Source organism: Nomascus leucogenys, chromosome 7b (genome assembly GCF_006542625.1).
Source record: "Nomascus leucogenys isolate Asia chromosome 7b, Asia_NLE_v1, whole genome shotgun sequence".
Lineage (NCBI taxonomy): Eukaryota > Metazoa > Chordata > Mammalia > Primates > Hylobatidae > Nomascus > Nomascus leucogenys.
Genome location: NC_044387.1, coordinates 23,234,007 through 23,241,252, shown reverse-complemented (window position 1 = coordinate 23,241,252; position 7,246 = coordinate 23,234,007). Strand labels below are relative to the sequence as shown.

Below are 7,246 nucleotides of genomic sequence, written 5' to 3'. Positions count from 1 at the left end.
ATGAATAAAATCCAACTACATCACTGGATGAAAAGCTCATGGACTTCCGCTTTTAAAGATGAAACAGAAAATAAGTGTCAAATACAAGAAAGCCAAAGGGTGATTTAAAATTTCATCAACAAAGAAGCCTTGACCCTTATTTGCACTATTAAAATCTTAATATAACAAAGTCATATAGTGGGACCGTTAGGATTTAAAAGCAAATAAAATTCCTTGGCAGACTAAGGATTTTTGCCATCTGTATCTTAAAGCAGGAGGAAACATATTCTGTGTTCAGGCTCTGTAATAAGCATATTAAAGTCAAAGGTGCAGCTAAATATCCCAAGCTAAGTAAAATTGAAAAGAAATGCCTGCAGGGCTCATGTTCTGAATAAAAAAACTGTCTATATTTTGAGAAATTCCACTATCTATGAACTTCTGCTAATGATTACAACAGCAGGAGATGAAGCCAAGGAGGCTCCAAGTAAATTGAAAAGCATGATTTTAAGAGAACCCCCCAACACCCAGTAGAATGATAAAGATTTACTCTGACTTCAATCTATACCAACTAGTAGGACATGTATATTTATGTCCTGAAAGCATGATAGGGCATAACTCAGTGGAGAAACTGACACATAAAAGCTACCCTCTCTATTGCTCTCTTAAAAAAGATGTGATTATAATTAAAAACAAAAGATTTTTTTTTAAAGAAGTGTATTTATACTAGGATTTCAAATCTAGGAACTCCCAAAATGTTTCAAAATGAGAAATAATACTAAGAAGAAACCTTAGGTAGAAACACGTGGAAAAGATGGCTTACTACTTGGTGATTAATATTAGTCTGACATGTTAGATGTTATTTCGAATACCAAAGTTTTCACTACAATTTATTATTATACATATACTATAATTTTAAAGAATTAATTACATGATAAATTGTCCATGGTCCTATGCTAGAAGGCAAAGGGGATTAGAAAAATCACACAACTACACAACTGTGAGCATTTTTATCCAAAAGTGCTGTATTAGTCTAGACACTGCATTTTTAAATATTGTTTTTCTTAAAAATCTTACCTGCTCATTATAATATTTCATCTCTTTTTGCAAATATGGACAAAATATCCGTATGCCCACTTTTTCTTCTTCCCTAGCCCATCCATAACCTCAGAGATAACTATGTATCTTCATCATTAGTCTGGAGCTAGTGGAAGAGTTTGGAATCACTGAATCTGCTCTTAAAAAGTAAATTCTGAGACAGAAGGTTATAAATTGCCCATTACAAATTTATAAATCTGATTTTAAGATTTTAAAGCGCTGGCATTTATATATTCTAAAACTGTATAAGCTAAACTAGAATATTTTTAAAAAGCAACCATAGTCAAATGGTATTGTAGACAAATAGTAAATAAACTTCTTGAATTGAATAATTTTTCTTTTTCTTGCCCATACTGCCCTTCACTCATCTAATACATTTGCTAAAGAGCAAACAAGAGGCTGGACATGGTGGCTCATGACTGCAATCCCAGCACTTTGGGAGGCTGAGGGGGGCAGATCACCTGAGGTCAGGAGCTAGAGACCAGCCTGACCAATACGGCAAAACCCCGTTTCTACTAAAAATACAAAAATTAGCTGGGCGTGGTGGCACGTGCCTGTAATCCCAGCTACTTGGGAGGCTAAGGCATGAGAATTGCTTGAACTCGAGAGGCAGAGGTTGCAGTGAGCCGAGATTGTACCATGGCACTCCAGCCTAGGCGACAGAGCAAGACTCTGCCTCAAAAAAAAAAAAAAAGCAAACAAGAAAAAAATAAAATCCACTTGCTTAAGCAAGTTTTATCTGACAGAGGCTCCCTACACCTCACCCCAAAATTCCCAAGGAGAAAGAAAACACATTACATTTAACTAACATGTAAACCAAAAGGATCATAAAAGTGAGTAACTCTACATGAGTATGGATAAAGAAAGAATGCTTGTAGGGAGAAATCTGGACATAGTTTAAATGACATGGCTCTTTTGTTTCTTAAAATTGGTGATATAATTTAAAATAAGTGAATCTGTCACTCCAAAATTTAAAACTTCATTTAAGGGAAGAACTGAAAAAAAGGCAGACTTGATTTCGTATTTCAGCACTTAACTTCCTAGCTTGCCCTTGATTATGTAATTTAATGAATCTGAGAGTCTTCAATAAAATTATCATAGTTATATGTATTTATAGCTTTCACTAGATAATTCATTGAAGTATCATATATAAAATATTTGGTAAACAGTAAACTTTTTCATGTAGTCAAATACCTAACTAATATAAAGTATCATCAACTCTGAAATCAGTTGGGGAGATTCTTTAACCAAAGCACTATTAGAGCAAACCAATTTCAAAGGAAATCCTCTTTTATTCATACTTACTGGATAGCTAAGGCCCACCATAACAGATCTGCTAAGAAGATGAAAATGAGCAAATTAAGACTGGCTTCCAAGTTAAGTTGGAAAAATCATGTACAAGAATTATACAACACATCTTAAAGTGACAGAATTGCTCCCACTAAGCAAGATTTGATTACAACCTAAATATATTACCATCTCTGGAAAAAGAATATGTCAATCAGCAAAGGGTTTAGCTGGTGATAGAAGCACAGAAAAAGAAAAATTAAAATTAGAAGCATTGGTAAGATAGGGTAAAAAAAGATTTTTTTAAGTACCAAAAGCACTAACCATAAATAAAAAATGAATAAAATTGACTACATTATAAAAAGAACTTCTGCTCATGAAAACACACAATAAAAAGAGAGCAAAGACAACTACTATAAGAAAGAAAGCATTTATAGAATGCGTGATTAACAAATGGACTCCTATCCAGAATCATACCATAAGAAGAAAGACAAATAATAAGAGAAGACAATCAAATTGAAAAATGGGAAGGAACTGTTCAACTGTTGTTGAACCAGCAAAAAGTTTATGAAAGTATAAATCCAATAACCTATGAAGATGTATTGTCAATTTTATTGGTAATTAGAGAGATTTAAATTAAAACTACCATAAGCCTGGCAAGGTAGCACGCATCTGTAATCCTGGCTACTTGGGAGTTCAAGACCAGCCTGAGCAACACCGCAAAATCCTTTCTCAAAAAAAGAGAAATAAATTAAAACCACCATGGAATATTACTGCACATCTATGAAATTAAAAGAAAACTAAAATTTCAGCCAATACTGTGTGCTATTAAATATGTGAGAACATTGGGAATTCACACAAGCTGCTAATGAAAGGTATATTGCTATAACTGCTTTGTAAACCTGTCATGTAGGGAGCACACATCTCATATAAAACTGCACAGTTATACCAGAATAAATAAACAAAAAATATTTATAATATGTGTTTGTGATAGCCAAAAATAGAATGTGATAAACTTTTGCAACAAATGTAAAACATATAGCTAGTTTGTAAAGAAAATAAATTTACTACAGCCACACTCGATATATATAGTTCTTATAAATATCATATTAATTAAAAGAAGCATAACACAAAGTAAAACATAATGTTTCATCTGTATAAAATTGAAAAATATGTAAACTGTCTTATTTTACAAAATGAGTAGTAAGATTTTAAATAAAAGCAAGAAAGTAATTCCCATAAAGTCATAATAATTCCAATGAACAGGAATGAGGTGATCCTTAAAGGAAACAGTGTATTTTAGAGTTCTGGGAATGTTCTATGTCTTGATATGGGTAGTAGCTACATGGGTGATCATAATTTTTAATTATATCATACATTAGTATTATATATTTTTCTGTATATTTATTATATTTCACAATTCAAAAACATGTTTTAAAAAATTTTGTCATGCTCATTTTAGTGAGCTGAATAGTGGCCCTCAATAGATATGTCCACCTGTAACTTCAGAATGCAGTTTTATTTAGAAGAGTTTCTGAAGATGTAATTAAGATAAGGATCTCTAGACAAGATCATCCTGGGTGATCCTAAATCACCCAGGGGTCCCAGTGGGTCCTAAATCCAATGACAAGCTTTCTTATAAGAGATAGAAAAGGTAACACACCCAGACACAGGGAAGAAGGCTATGTGAAGGTGAAGGTAGAGATTAGAGTGATGCTGCCAAAAGGTAACTTAATCCTTAAGTTACCAGAAGTTGGAAGAGGCAAGTAACAATTCTTCCCTGAAAGCTCTGGAGGAAACTAACACCTTGATTTTGGAGTTCTGGTCTTTACAATTGTGAGAAAATAAATTTCCATTTTTTTTTAAGCCACCAAGTTTGTGACTAATTTTTAAAAGAAGCCCCAGGAAACAAATACATGGATCCAAGCAGACAATATTATATAGTGAATTATTTAGATTTTGTACTGTGCAGCTGGCCTTGAGTACAACTCTGATTCAACCACTTACAAGCTTTTTAATCTCGACCTCAATCTCAGTTTTCTCATTTGTAAAAGAAGAATAATCTTATCAACCTCAAAATGTTGGGAAAAAAGGTAAATAAAAACATTAAAAAACTTCAATGCACTGGCACATATTAAGGGCCCAAATAGTTACACACATTTATACCTTCTCCCCACAATGAGCCATAAAGAATGGATTATTCTCCCTCTTTGGCTAAAAAGAACTATGACTTGAGGGTTATGGAATGAGCCACCTCCTAGTAAGAACATCCTATTAGGAGATGAATGCATTAGAATATTTTAGCTAACCTTGTATTAATAATATACTAAATCAAATTAATATGCTGTAGTCTTATTTCAGACCACCAAGCAACTAGTCCCAGCTGGGGCTTACCTACACAAAGTAAGGATATTTCTCTACCACACAGGTCTTTATCATTCTCATCTCTGTTAGTTATTGATAATTTATTTAAATACATACTACTAGTGTATATCAGTCTTTCACTGCTGGTCAACGTCTAACAGTAACACTTTTCAAAACATCCTCTGAATTATGAAAGAATCAGGAAAAAAAACTGATGGAAGAACCTACAATCAAAGACAAAATTACATCTAAGACTCCAGGCAAGAAAGCAATTGAGAAAGAGGGGAAGATATCAGTTTGACTCAGGAAACACAGAGATGGACATCAAATGCCGTCACGTCAGAAAAAAACAGCCAAGTCCAGTTCCAAGTTGAAGTTGTGTATAGCCTAGCAGAATATGAGAAGCCCTCCACCCTATTTGGTGATGGGCCAAGGATAATATTCAACTGCACATCAGTTGCCCCTCTGATAAGGAGGAATAAAAGTCCTCAAAGGAAGTCTCTGAAAAGGAAGACAAGGACAAAAACAAACAAAAAAAAGGTCCTAAGGAAGATGTTGTCCAGAAACCCAAGTCAAAATTATACACACTTCGCTGGAATAGACTTCCACGAATTTCTTGTAAGTACACTGAAAAAGAACCCAAAGAACAAAATGATGCTACTAATATGAAAGTAGGAGATTTAGGAATTTATTTAAAAACTAACCAGTTAAGAGGTTCCCTCAGATGACTTTATATCACTGGAGGCAGTTACACTGGATAGCTGCCTATTTGGGGATGGACCACAATGTTGCTCAAACTTGAAAATCTGTCATCATCAACAAAACCAGTAACACAAGACTGCCTGAACAGAGTTTTCAGGACATATAAAGGATGAGAAGAATATAGAATTTTAACAGAGATTGATTCTCAAGAGAAACAATTCAGTACAGAACGAGACTGTCTGGAACAGATATCTACATGACAGCTGGGGATTGGCTTAAGGGGCTGAGCTGCCACTCAAGGGGCTGAGCTTTCCCTAAGCAGCCAACAGAGCAGCACCAATAGTGAACTCAAATCTTTAGAGCCATGGCCTTGAAACATGTGACCCTTTGCTACCAAAGCCCAGCTACTTCAGCAGAATCTCCATCTTCACCTGACTACAGCATTGGAAGCAGTAAAGGTGGCAGTGCAAGAAGGATCTCCAGGCCAGGTATGGCACTAGGTGCCCTGGAAATGTGCAACCAGGTAACCTCGTCCCTGTCTGTCCAGGGCCTTCTCCCCTATACTGCCCAGCAGTAGCAGCAGCAACTTTCTGCCTTCCCACCCATGCCTCAGCAACAGCCTCCCATGAATAATCACAAGATCTCACAGGCAGACAACATCAGCAACCCCTTCGGAGAAATGAGCCTTTACCACTAAGATTCTAAAGAAGCAGCTGACCCATCCTCCCCTCTCTTCTGGTCCCCACTTATCTTTCAGCATCCTCAGCAGATAAGCTTCATTGCAGTGCAGCCCTTCCCACAAGACAGCTCCTTCCCGTCTCCGACTATTCCACTCAGCAATTCTGCCCAGAACTACATTCAGCCCCCTCAACAGATCCAGATTTTTTACTGTCCTCTTGGACAGTATTCTAATTCCAATCAGAAATATTGACCTCTCTCTCTCGCCCCGTGGTCTACAGCTCCCAATGTGGTCAACAGCTACCTCAACCATCCTATAATGGTTTATATCCCACAATGCCTAACTAGGAGCAGGCAGCTTATAGAGGCTTGAATGGGATCCACAATCCCAGTACCAGGGCCTGCTCAGCAGCCAGAGAAGCAGAATGGGGGGCCAGATGCAAGCTTGGTCCTTCTTACCAAAATGTGGTCCAGCCTTCCTTCCAGCAACCCATGCTAGTCCTTGTGAGCCAGTCTGTGCAAGGAGGCCTCCTGGCAGGTGGCATACCAGTGTACTACAGCAGGATTTCACTGAATCAGCAAATGGTAGGAGCCCTTCTGTATGTAGGGTTTCTCCTGGCTCTGAGCAGTACCAAACGCCTGAGTCTCCCTCTTTGGCTAAAAAGAACTATGACTTGAGGGTTATGGAACAAGCCAACTCCTAGTAAATAGAAGAAGGGAGGGACAGGCACAGTAGGGGCGGGGGCAGGATGGAGAGGACTGGAGGATCCTGACAGCATAGAGGCTTGAAGAAAGGAGACAGACCCTTAAGTGGAGCCTAAGATAATGGGGATACAGATGGAAACAGGCACTTACTGGCACTGAACTCCATCTTGCTCCCCTGCCATGGGTCTCTTCTTTTCTCCTGGATGGTCCCCTCTCCTTTTGTCTCTTTCCCATCCTCTTTGGTCACTTTTCATCTCTTCTCCCACCTTTTCAATCTGAAAGGAATTAATTTCTTTCATATGTTTTGGTCAGGTAGCATTGAGAGGGTCCCACACTTCCTTATTCCTCTATTTATTTACAATCCCAAGCTTCCTTTTCTCTTTTGGTCTTTATGAATATATTGGAAGGACAAAATTAAGAAATATAAAATTTATTT

At 37.0% G+C, this 7,246-nt stretch overlaps 1 pseudogene; it reads left to right on the top strand.

The window, feature by feature from the left end:
• LOC115835833 lies at positions 1–6,809 on the top strand (annotated as a pseudogene).
• The last annotated feature ends 437 nt before the right edge of the window (positions 6,810–7,246 follow it).